Source organism: Vicugna pacos, chromosome 17 (genome assembly GCF_048564905.1).
Source record: "Vicugna pacos chromosome 17, VicPac4, whole genome shotgun sequence".
NCBI lineage: Eukaryota > Metazoa > Chordata > Mammalia > Artiodactyla > Camelidae > Vicugna > Vicugna pacos.
In genome coordinates, this window is record NC_133003.1 from 17170925 (window position 1) to 17182950 (window position 12026).

General features: G+C 44.2%; 1 long non-coding RNA gene across 1 annotated transcript; it reads left to right on the plus strand.

The window, feature by feature from the left end:
- Positions 1–2580: 2580 nt before the first annotated feature.
- On the plus strand, positions 2581–11728 carry LOC116284002 (uncharacterized). The gene is made up of 4 exons (XR_012060596.1): positions 2581–2743; positions 7381–8030; positions 9586–9734; positions 11188–11728. It is a non-coding gene; the product is annotated as an uncharacterized lncRNA (long non-coding RNA).
- Positions 11729–12026: the final 298 nt, after the last annotated feature.

Below are 12026 nucleotides of genomic sequence, written 5' to 3' on the forward strand. Positions count from 1 at the left end.
GTAATAACAGAGACTTGTTTGCCAGATGTGTGTTCAGGGGCTGAGAGAAATGAGAGGGTGTTCTGAGATACAGACATATCTGAATCTGAGTCTGATTCGTCTTCTTTCGGGGTAGGGTTTAGTCCTGACTTCTTGGATGGAGCTGTCACTGAAGGAAATCTTTCTGTATAAGGTGGATCTCTGCACCAGTGGTTCTTTCTCCAAAGATTACAGAGTGTAATTGACTTTCCAGGACTTTAAAGAAAACATAGTGTCTAGAGTAAACTAAAACATACGAAATTTTTTCATACATGGGAGATGAGTATCAATTATTATAACTTTTTTATGGATAAATTGGACCGTATATCAAAAAACACTTTCAATTTGCAAAGCATTTGCCCAGCATTCCACTTTAAGGAGTTTATTCTAAGGAAGTAATCAAGGATGTGCCTTAAGATCTTAGTAATATTTTTTCAAAAAATAGAGCAATGAACTAATCTTATTGCACAACAATAGGGCTTTTTTTTTTTAATGATGGTACAATAGAATACCTTCAGCCATTCAAAACAATATTGTAGATATATTTATTGACACAGAAAGATGTCTGTGACACATTGCTAAGTGGTAAGAAGCTGGTTATAAAATAAGTCTGACCCCACTTTTGCTTTTCAAAAGCTTTTTACACGCCTATGCATACACATACATACGTGTTTATGTGCCTCGAAAAATATATGGAAAGTTTGTCACAGTTATTTCTGGGTGATAGAGTAACAGGCAATTTTTCTTTCCTTTTTGGTTTCTCTATTTTCTACATAACAAGCAAGCATTTATTTTTATGTTTTTTTATTGAAAGGTGTTTTAAAACAGAAATTAGGAGCTTTTCTGGAGGATTCTATGTAGTGGCCGAAAGGACAGTGGAGGTGTGATCCATGGAAGAGGAGGTCTGCCAAGGGAATGGGTGACCCAGACTCTGTTCTCTTCATGGGAAACGTCCTTCCAGGGAGGTCAGCCCCAAAGTCGCGTGGAACGATGTTGCGTGGAATCGAGCCGCCTCTGGTCCTCCCACAGCAGTGCACAGACACCTGTGCTCCTCAGAACGGTCGCACGCTGTGCACGCTGGAGCCAGGGCTTGGAGCGGGCAGTGCCTCGGCAGGAACAAAACCCAGGCCACCTGTCCCTTTCTTTAAGTTCTTCTTGGCTTATCCTCACGCTCAATAACTTAAACATGAACTTTCCTAATCCCTCAAGAGAGTTCTTTGAAAACATGAAAGGAACCTATATAACCATCGAGAGAGGACAGGGCTGGCCAAGGCAGTTTCTGTTGAGCTTTCTTGCTTTCAGATGTTGCCTCCTTTCAACAGATGTCTCGGCACTGGGGGAGCCCAGCTCTGAGCTGATGCTCCTTTGTCTCCTTGACCCTCTGAGGTCTGCAGTAAGTGCCCTCCCATTGTTTTTGCAGACACGTGTCCCCAACAAAAGCAGGTACAGCAGCAAACCAGGGATGAGTAAGTCTGCCCCGAAAGCTAACATCAGCTCAAAAGGCAAGCAAGCCGGAAGCCCATCCTAGGGTTTCAAGCCTCCTGGGTGAGAGCAGGGCTGCAGTGATGCACAGTTTGCCATGTGATGAGCTCCTGGGCCCCTGCCTGGCTAGCTTTGGAGTTCGGAAGACATATATGTTCAGAGGTGACCATGCTTAGAGTGGAGAGGCCCTGAGAGACCCACGTCCTTCCCTAGGCCCATCCACCTACCCATCTTGGTGCTTCACAGAAAGGGGCTCTGTGACCCCACAGGGCTGAATTTGAAAGAATTTGGAGGCCAATGGCATAGCTGACGGAGCTGCTTTGGGTAAGTGACACAAACTCTTGGAATTCTACTACCTTTGTTTCTGAAGTGGAAGTAACACAAACCCAGGGAAGCTGTACAGATTCAATGAGACGACTGGCCAGAAGGAGAGGTTCCTGTAGAAAGTCAGTGGTACTTGTGATGACAAAGATCTCCCTGAGTCCTACCCTCTCCGATGGCTGATCATCAGTCCCAATGTGAGCTCCCCTGGTCCGAGCTGCACGACAGCTCCCTGGAACAAAGACCTCATTTGCCAGCCTCTCCTGCAGGTCATGAGAACGTGTTCTGATCAGAGGGATGTACGTGGGAGAGTCAAGTGCAGCCTCCATTAGCAGAAGGAGGGGTCCTTCACCCCTTCCTCCATCTCCTGGGCCGGAATCTAGACTTGATTAAGGCTGAAGCCTAAATGAGTCAAATCATCACATTTGCCCGTGACCCGAGGATAGACTGAAAATCCCAAACAATAGTGGTTTAAATACCACAGAAGTTTCTTTGCTTTCTGTAAATGAATCCAGAGGTAGGGAGTCCGGGGCTGGTGTGGTGGCTCTGTGAGGTCGTCAGGGACCCAGGCTCCTCTGTTTGGTTTTGGATTTCTGGTCTAATCCTAACTTCAGTATCACTCATGCCAATCCCACGTTGCTTTGTTCTGGTCTCACCGATCAGCACTTTCCCACCTTGATGGGAGCCATTCACGTGTGTGAGATCTCCTCATGGACGCCTCCCCCAACTCACAACGTCTTCTGTCACACTGTCCCCCACTGACCTGCCCCCCTGTTGTCTCTAGGAAGTCACCGCCCACCCTGAAGGGTGTCCTGGCTGGTTGGAGGAGCAAAGCTCTTCTGTGGATGCCCACCGCAAGGAGACCCGACAGTCACTGAATCTATTTGAACATCAAAGGAAGATTATGTTTATAAAAGAGAAAGTAAGTCCATCTCCGGGGTGTGGGGGGAGGCAACATTATTTGAAAAGCTTTAAACTGCAACATTTCAGAGACATTTTTAAAGATCCAGAAAGATCTGCTTGTAAACTTTTAGAAAGGACTTTTTTTCCCCTTTCAACAGAAGATTTATTTTAGTCTCTCATTTCCTGTTTCTCTCTGTTTATTTTATGATAAGGAATCCTGATAGGATGAGAGAAGCTCGTTCTGAACTAATTTTCTAAAGATTTTTGTTTCTGACAATGTTTTGTAACAAAAAGTCATTTTCTTGCCTTCTTCTATGACTCCTTTGAGGTGGCTTATTCTTTGGTAGGAGTCACATAGGTTTTTTGTTGTTTTTTTTTAATCAGTTGTTGCTGGTTTGTTGAGTTTTTGTGTATGTGGTAAAATAATACATAAACTTTACCATTCTAACCATTTTTAAAGTGTACACTTACTGGCATTCAGTATATTCACGTGATTGTACAAACATCACCATCATCCATCTTGAGAACTTTTTCATTTTCCCAGAGTGAAAATAATACCATTAAATAATAGTTTCCCCCTCCTCCCTCCCCTTAGCCCTTGGCCACCCCTGTTCTACTTTCTGTCTCTATGAATTTGACTCCTCTAGGAACCTCATGTAAGTGGAATCATGCAGTATTTGTCCTTTTGTATCTGGCTTATTTCACTTAGCATAATGCCTTCGAGGGTCATCCACAATGTAGCATGTGTCAGAATTTCATTTCTTTGTAAGGCTGAATAATATTTTATGTATATACCGCAGTTCATTTGTCCATTCATCTGTGAGGAGCAGTTGGGTTGCTTCCACCTTCGGGCTGTTGTGAATAATGCTGCCGTGAACATGGGTGTACAGATACCTGTTTGACATTATGTTTTCACTTTCACTGGTTATATACCCAGGAGTGGAATTGCTGAATCATATGGTAATTCTATGTTTAATTTTTTTTGTGGCATCATCTTACTGTTAGGGATTGTTTCAGAGTTAGAGCAGGATGGTATTTTTTTTCAGTAGTGGGTAGAACAATGGTTTCAAAACTGGATTATGCATCAGAATCACCTGGGAACTCTGTGTTTTTGTTTTGGGGGAGGTAATTAAATTGCTTGATTGATTTATAATGGAGGTACTGGGGATTGAATTCAGGACCTCATGCATGCTAAGCTCACACCCTACCATTGAGTTATACCCTCCCCACTGAGAACTCTTAAATACGAATTCCTGAGTGCCCCACTCTCCAAGACTATTAAACAAGATTATCTAGGGGAGGATCCTGGAATCCGGAATTTAACAAGTTTCTGGTGACACTCATCTGTGGCATGGCCTTCAGGGCCAACAGGGTGAGTGGGAGGGCTCCAGCTACCCAGGGAATGTGCCCTCCACAGGGAGACGAGCTTTGTTAGGCACTTGGTCCCCCTCAACCTACATCTCCATGTAAGGTAGGAGCTTCTTGTTGGAAAGTGAAGGAGTAAGGAAAGCTATCTCAGCTTCCTCCTGAGGAACGAGAATAATAGCTCTCATTGTTCAGGGTTCCCAGCTGCTCAGTGACCTGGGTGTCCTTGTTAATCTCTCAGGAGGGGCAGGGAGTTTTTTAACGCACATTTCCTGAGACATTTTGTGATTGGCCCTGTTTTTCACTGTCCAGTGGCGAAGACTCCCATTTGACAGGGCCTTGAGTGATGCCTTCTCAGAGGCAGGTGGGTGGGCTTCCTTCCACCCAGCCTATGGGAGCCTCCAATGGGGATTCCTGGTTCAGTGGGTTGTGGCCAGGGTGTCAGGGTCACTTGGCACAAAGCCTGGCAACTCTGTGCAGGAAGGAACATCTGTTTGGCCTCTCTCCCAAAAGCATGTACTTCCAAGAATGTCCATAAAGGTCTGCAGATCCTCCAGGGCAGGCACTAGAATTTTTTTAAGTTAGGATTTAAAAAAAATTTTATAGTTTGGAATAAAGTCATTCGTATTGAGTTTAGAAAGTTTAGAAACTATAGGAAGATGGAGGAAGGGATGGAGGAAGAAAAATCACTCCTTATTCCCACTCCCCAGAGTCGACCATTTTTAGTGAATTTCCTTTTTGTCTTTTTTCTTTGCATAGTTTCTTGTTTGTTCGCTGATCATTATATCATAAGTATTGCCCCATGTTATTACAAGCTCATAAACACAGTATTATAAACAAACAACAGGTGCATGTTTTTTTTTTCTCCATTGAAAATAGTACAGCAATGAACATCTTTAGACAGAAGGCCCCTTACAAATTGTCTCCTTGGGACAGAGTCCCAGAAATGGGATTACTAAGTTAAAGCCATGCTGTATTAAGGCCTTCGACATGTATCTAACTTATGAAAAGATTGTGTACCAAATTGCAGAGCCATTAGCAAAATACAAAAATGGGCACCATTACCTAGATTCTAGCTAAGTGCTTGACAGCTGTAGGTAACTTGGCACCCAAGGGACCTTTGTCAATGTCTACAGGCATTTTTAGTTTTCACAGTGGGAGAGATACTCCTGTCCTCTGCTGGGTGGAGGCCAAGGATGCTGCTAAGCATCCTACAGTGCATGTTACAGCCTCACACAACAGAGAATCATCTAGCCCAGAAGGCCGATGGTGCCAAGGTGGAGAAACTCTAATCTGTAACCATCACTTGGATCACAACCCTTTTCAGAGAGAAAAATACAGAATCTCATTGGGCCCACTTGTCAGCTGCTGTTGTTTCTGTTCATGTCATATGACGTCAACAGTGAAAACTGGTCTGACGCCAGCTCAACATGTCCTTGTCCAGGATTGGAAGCCTGCTCCAGAATCAGGTTTCCTCTTGACCAACCCAGGGCACCACTTGAAACACCTCTTCCCCTGGGGCCTTGAGAGTTCTTACCAGTCAACTGCCAGTGTCTCAGTCCAGACCACTGTCACCCATCAGAAATGTTCAAATACAATTACACTTCAAAAAGGGGGGTCCCTATGCTCTGATTTTGAGAAATTTTCTGTAGATTTTCCCACACATCACCCCATTCCAAACCCACAGTATCCTCTGTGCATTACACCAAAACCCTAGGACTTTGAGGACACAACTTCAAAACCACCAGTCTGGTCTGTGGTAGAGACAGCTAACTCTCCTCAACATCTCTTCTCCCTTTCTTCCACTGGTAATAGGATTCCGAACTTGCAGTTGGTCAATGACTGCTCAAAATAAACACCATTTCCCAGGCTCTCTTGCAGCTATCCAATGGCTTCTATGTGGAAATGCTGAATGTGATGTCTGATAGTGCCACTGGAGAGAGGCAACATGCCCTTTTTCGCTGATGGCAGAAATGTGGACTTGCTGGCTTGATCTAGAACAGCCATCCTAGACAAGGAGGGAGAAGTCAAGTTGGGAGGATGGCAGAGCAAGGAGAGAGAAGAGTCCTTGATGCTCATGGAGTTACTGCTCCAGCCCTGTGCTCTCTCTGCCAGGCTTCACTATGGAGAGAGAATAACCCCATGTTTAATTTAAGCTTCTGTTCTCTTGGTCTCTGTTACAGCTGAACCTAATCTTAACTGACACATAATCCAACTCCTTTATTTGAAAGATATACACAGAAGCCTGAATGGGTTATGTCAGGCTCAGTTCATGGTGCCTTTTCTGTCGGCTGTCTGGGAGTTGGCTGAATGAGATTTTTAAAATGTGGGAATCATTTAAGGGAAATGGAATACTGTGGGATACCTTCTGAGATTGCTAACATAAAAGAAGACAAGAGACTTGAATGTGGAGAAAAGCAAAGGTTTCAGAATATATGAGATGAAAGAGCACAGTCAGGCAAGGGAAAATGAAACATCAGCCCTCCTTTTGCAGGGTTAGATCTTCTGAATCCGGGAGTAGTTAAAACTCTAACGACACCCTTGGTGATGTAATGATCCAATTTTAGCTGTTGGCGTGTCTGACTGCAGACGCTGTTTATAGAGCAGCATAATTAGTAGATACTTCATGGAAGTGATTGTTGCTGGGTCAATTATTCTGTGATGGATTAGATGGATCAAGGTACTGCTCTGGAAGGAGAATCAACCTCTCTTTTTCCCCTATCAGGATAAGTGAGCACTCCTTACTTGTTATATTTATCCCCTTGGTTTCGTTTCACTCACAAAGGGAATAAATGCCCCTTCTGAAATATGCAGATTTATTTCCCCTACGGTCTAGCAGGTGAAGAAAAAAAATCAGCATCCCATTGAGTTAGAAGAAAGCTGTGTCTGCACATTGCCTAAGCAACCAGTTACTCAGGGCAATTCCGCTGAAACAGCCATCGATTCTGTGAAAAGTCCCTCAGCCTGGTTACGCGACACCCCACAGCCTTCTGTTTGCCCTTCCCAGCTTGAGCAACTGAATTTCTCATTTCCTACTGCCTGTGTTGGCTTCCTAAAGACCGTGCTGCAGGTGGAGCTTTGATTTTACAGAAGAAGTTATCTATCTTTAAAACTCTAGTCTTTTTAAAAGTCACTAGGACTTTCCTCACAATTATCAGAAACTTCTCTGCAGAAATGAGGTTCATTTGCCCAGTAGAGCTTGGAGGATCAGCTGAAACCCAGTCCCTAGGGTGAGTAGGAACAATGTGAAAGATGATCATGAATTGGCAATTTCCATTTTCTTCTTTCCAGGGCCCTGAAGATGGTTTTTCTTGGCTCTGGGACTAAATGGAGCGAACACCTGGTCCAGATTTGCTTTCATCCTTCTTCTCTAAGCAACTCATTCCTGGTGGAAAATATGCTGACACCACGTAGGCCCACACCAAAGAGAAGGAAATGCTTGCATTTATTCTGTCTCTTTGATTTCATTTGTGCCTCCTGAAGGTGAGGTCAGCCCAGACAAGCCTCATCCGGTACTTCACGGCATGGAAAACGGTTTGGCCCGGCTGATTGCATGATGATCACAGCACAATAGGACCCTGGCCGCAGCCCGTGAAGCAGGGTGCTGTGTCTCTGAAGACTGTTTGCGTTGCAAAAGAGCAACTCAGAGCTGCACCGAGATTCAACCTCCAAAATATGGGGGTGACCAGCCCTGTGTACACCTGCTCTTCAAGGTGGAGTTATGCTTCTCATCTGCAACTGACCGACTTTCATTCTGCCTCAGTCTCGCCCGTTTCAACGTTGAGTGAGCTGCTGCATCCTGATCCTCTCTGCTGTTTTCATCCTGCATTCATCCAGTGGCGTGCCGGAGTCAGCCTGACTGGCTCAAGAAAGCGATTGTGCATAGCTCTTCCCAATGTCATGTTCGCTCACATAACGTTGGTAGCCTGAAATCAGTCATGGTAAGGGTAACTACACCACAGACATCAGCAAATCCTACAAGTAGGGCTCCATCTACCCCCAGAGAGCCAGTTGCTAAACATTTACCACCACGCAACTGAGTTTACCCCCTTTCAAAAGTTAAGTCAAATAAGGTGGTAGAGTGCGTGCTTAGCATGCACGAGGTCCTGGGTTCAATCCCCAGTACCTCCATTACAAAATAAATATATAACATGTATATTTATATATATGTACCTAATTCCCCCCCACAAAACAAACCCCCCTAAAAGAGGATCAGTTTTATTTTGATAAATGTTTAGCTCTATCTGCAGCCTTAGGGAAAAAAGAATATCAGTCCTGGGCAAAATTGTTATACGTGCCCTATGTCCCTCAACACACGTTTTCTTCAGAACAGGTTCCTCCAGATTGGTCCCCCTCCCCTCCTGCCTGACTCTGATCCACCTCCAAGCCAGCCTCAGCGAGGCTGGACCACCTGGAGCTTTCCTGACCGTTCTCCCCATCAAACTGTGCCCAACGAGTGTTCCATTTACCTATGCCAGCCTGATAAACACATTCTAACTGGGTACTGCTCCCTATTTTATTTCTCTTAGATGAATGTATTTTTAACACAAGGCTTTCAATGTCTTAGCTCCAAGAATTAGGGGAATTTCAGTCCCTTTGGCAAGGCTAGCAAATGCTGTACTTTCCACTCAATTTTGCTGTGCATCGAAAACTGCTCTAAGAAAAAAAAAATCTGTTTTTTTTAAAAAAAATGGGATTATGGTTACGGAGGAAATTGTCTCTGTAGTTTAAAGACATATTTAGGGATGAAATGCTATAATGGCTGTAATTTTCTTTAAAAATACTTCAGAAGAAAAATGGAGCAAATGTGGGAAAAATGTTAACAGTTAAATCTGAAGGATGGCTACAGGGAGGTTCGTGCTACTATTCTCTGTTCCCGCCTGTCTGTCTGAAGTTTTCCACAATACTAATTTTGAGAGAACTTCTGGCTGTGGAAGACTGACGTTTGGTCAGTCTTGAGTAGAAGTGCTCATGTTAGTCCCCTAAAATCTGGGTCTGTGTTACTCACAAAGTTGTCGACCTGTTGGGTTGTTAGGATCACAGTAAAAGCCTGTGCCGGCACACGGTCCATCCTGCAGGGTTGGCAGTCGGCCTTGTGTTCCCACGGGGCTCAGCTCAGGCTCCAGATTCTGCAGTGGGCGGGGGGACGAGGTGACTGACCAGCAGGCATTTCGGCCTTTCCCAGTTCAGCTGGAGGCAGTTGAGCACAGTACACATTTCATTATCTCACCTTTGTGCTTTTTGTAACTGTACGGACTAACTGAAAAGAGCTGTTTTGCGTTAACCCTCATCAGAACAATCCCTACCCCATTCTGTTCAGTTTAACGTTTGAGGTCCCACTAACTGCGTTTGGCACGGTTTTACTCTTCCCTGAGCAGCAAGTCCCATGTCATCAAAATAATATTTTAAATATATGAATATATATTTTCTTGGAGTCACACCTTTTGTTTCTGAATGGTCTGCAGTGAAAATTTGTTGAATCTTTGTTCACCTCAGCACCGTGTCTGGCCCCCACGCCTGTCATTGGATAACCTCTATGAATGTCTTGAAGTGCTCATGTTCCCATGAACTTCTAGGGAGCCTGATTCAGTGGAAAAGAAAGACTTCCGGGCTCACCTATGAAAGCTACGTCTCGGCTCCAACAGGTAAGGGAGGCTACTTCCACTTACCTCCTTGCAGGAGAGATGAAGCATTCCCCAAGCAGGTGTTCTCAGCTTCTAGGTGTCTGAGCACATGAGGTAGACATTTCCAGCATGGCCCCTTGTTGACAGGCACATTTTTATGATTAAGGTCAGGTACATCCTGCACACAGGGCCTGACTCAAGCTAATCGATGGTTTTCATCTTGCTCCCAGAAACACGTGGTTAAAATGCATACATGTATTTTTGGTTTCCCTACACAAATCAAACTTAATTGAACTGGGAAGAGCCCTGGACGAAGGAATCTAGAAAAAGCTGGATTTGAAGCTCTCCCCGTCCACTAGTAGGCTACTAGCCCCAGTTCAAGTGTCAACAAAATCATCAAAGGCAAATGGGAGCAGAGCCTTGGTCCCTTCACTGAAAACCTCCTACAATGGGATGTGGGTGTCTCAAATTCCTCAGGAATCCCTGCAGATCATGCCCATAACCTCCTTGCTGACTCAGTCCTCCCTGCCCAGCCTCGTTTTGTACTTACCTCTCAGACTCTAAGACCCTAGCAGCCCTGGATTGCCCCTGGTGTTTCCAGCCCTTAATGTGGGACTGCCAGTGAGCCCAAGTCCCATATCTCATCCTCTTCCCCTTGACCAGCTATTGATTCAGAGCTTCCTCCTCCTCTTCTGCTGTGGCCTAATGATTTGAAGAGCTGAGACAGGATGATCTGTGGTCTTGGCCACCCCATGGAACCTTGGCTTCATTTCATAATGAGATTAATAAAAGCTATCTTGTATCTGCCTCGCAGGGCCGTTGTGAGGATCAAAAGAAGGAAAGTCAACCCCAATCTGACTGTAAAGTCCAATACATGTGTTCCTTGTTATCTATTTTTATATAATTTAATTTTTAACGTACACAGTATGTTGAGTAACTCTCCAAATAGCCAGTGTTGTGATTTGTTTTCTCCTCTAGAAAAAAGAAAAGGTTTAATGCAGTATTTTCTACCCAGAAAAGTTTTAAATGAGGGGGGTCATTGTCCTCAGATGCATCTCTTGAAATGCTCCCGAGGAGAGGATGCTTGGGCCTGCCCTGGTGTGTGGCCCTTAGAATGTTCCTGCTCTGGTCAGTAGCTACAGATCCAGTTCCTGTTCATTTGGGAATTCCTGACCTTGAATTTTCACTGGCTTTGATTTTCTATTGGCCTTCATGGCTTCCTTCCTCCCTCCCTCCCTGGCTTCCTAAGCTTTTGTGATGTCCAAACCTTCGGCACACAGGGCCGCTGATGCACCTTTGGTGCAGCAAGCTGTTGGGTGCTTCTTTTAGAAGTCAACACAATTGGATATTATTTTAAAGATCTTCTAGAAACACCTTGGGAACAGATTCTGTCCATTTCTGTCCTGATGTCTTAAACAGAAAATTTCCAGTTCTTCCTACTTCTCCATGTATTACTGTTCCATATCTGTTCCAGGTTCGACTGTCAACTAAAGTATCCAAGGCAAATGGACCCTTCACCACTTTCTTCACAACAGAATATGGGCTCAGATATTCTGAACCAATCACATTTTTGGCAACACCATCAAAGCTCAACCTAAAATTGTCTTGGGAGAGCTGAAATAAGGGCAAAACCCTGGAGAACTATTATGAAAGCACTGACGGTCAAGGGGATACATTTTAATACCCCCAGCAAACCTTCCTCTTGGGTTAGTTCTGAGCCAAATGAATCACGGCTGTATTGGATTTCCAGCTGAATCGATTTCCCCATGTGAGCATGGCAGTCCTCTGAGAGACATCAACCAACAGGAAGGATTCCATGAATGAGGGCCAAGGTAGCTCTTCACCCTGCTGGCCAATGAGGGGTTCCCTAAGGTAAGAGCACATCCTGAACAAGATCTGGAAAAATCTATAGTCCCTAATATTTGGTCATCTTGCCCCTGACACAAGATGAGATTCCGTCTGGCAAAGTCAACCTTGGAATTTCCATTTGTAAAATATTGGTGATCACAAATCTTCACCTCCCTCCTGAAAGGTGAGTTATTTTAAATATATTGAAGTATATTTGATTTACAGTGTTGTGTTAGTTTCTGCTGTACAGCATAGTGATTCAGTTATAATTATATAAATTCTTTTTCATTATAGGTTATTACAAGATATTGAATATAGTTCCCTGTGCTATACAGTAGGTCCTTGTTTGTCTCTTCTGTACACAGTAGTTTGTATCTGCTAATCCCAAACTCCAAATTTATCCCTCCCCCTGTTTCTCCTTTGTTTTGTTTTCTATGTCTGTGAGTCTGTTGCTGTTTGTAAATA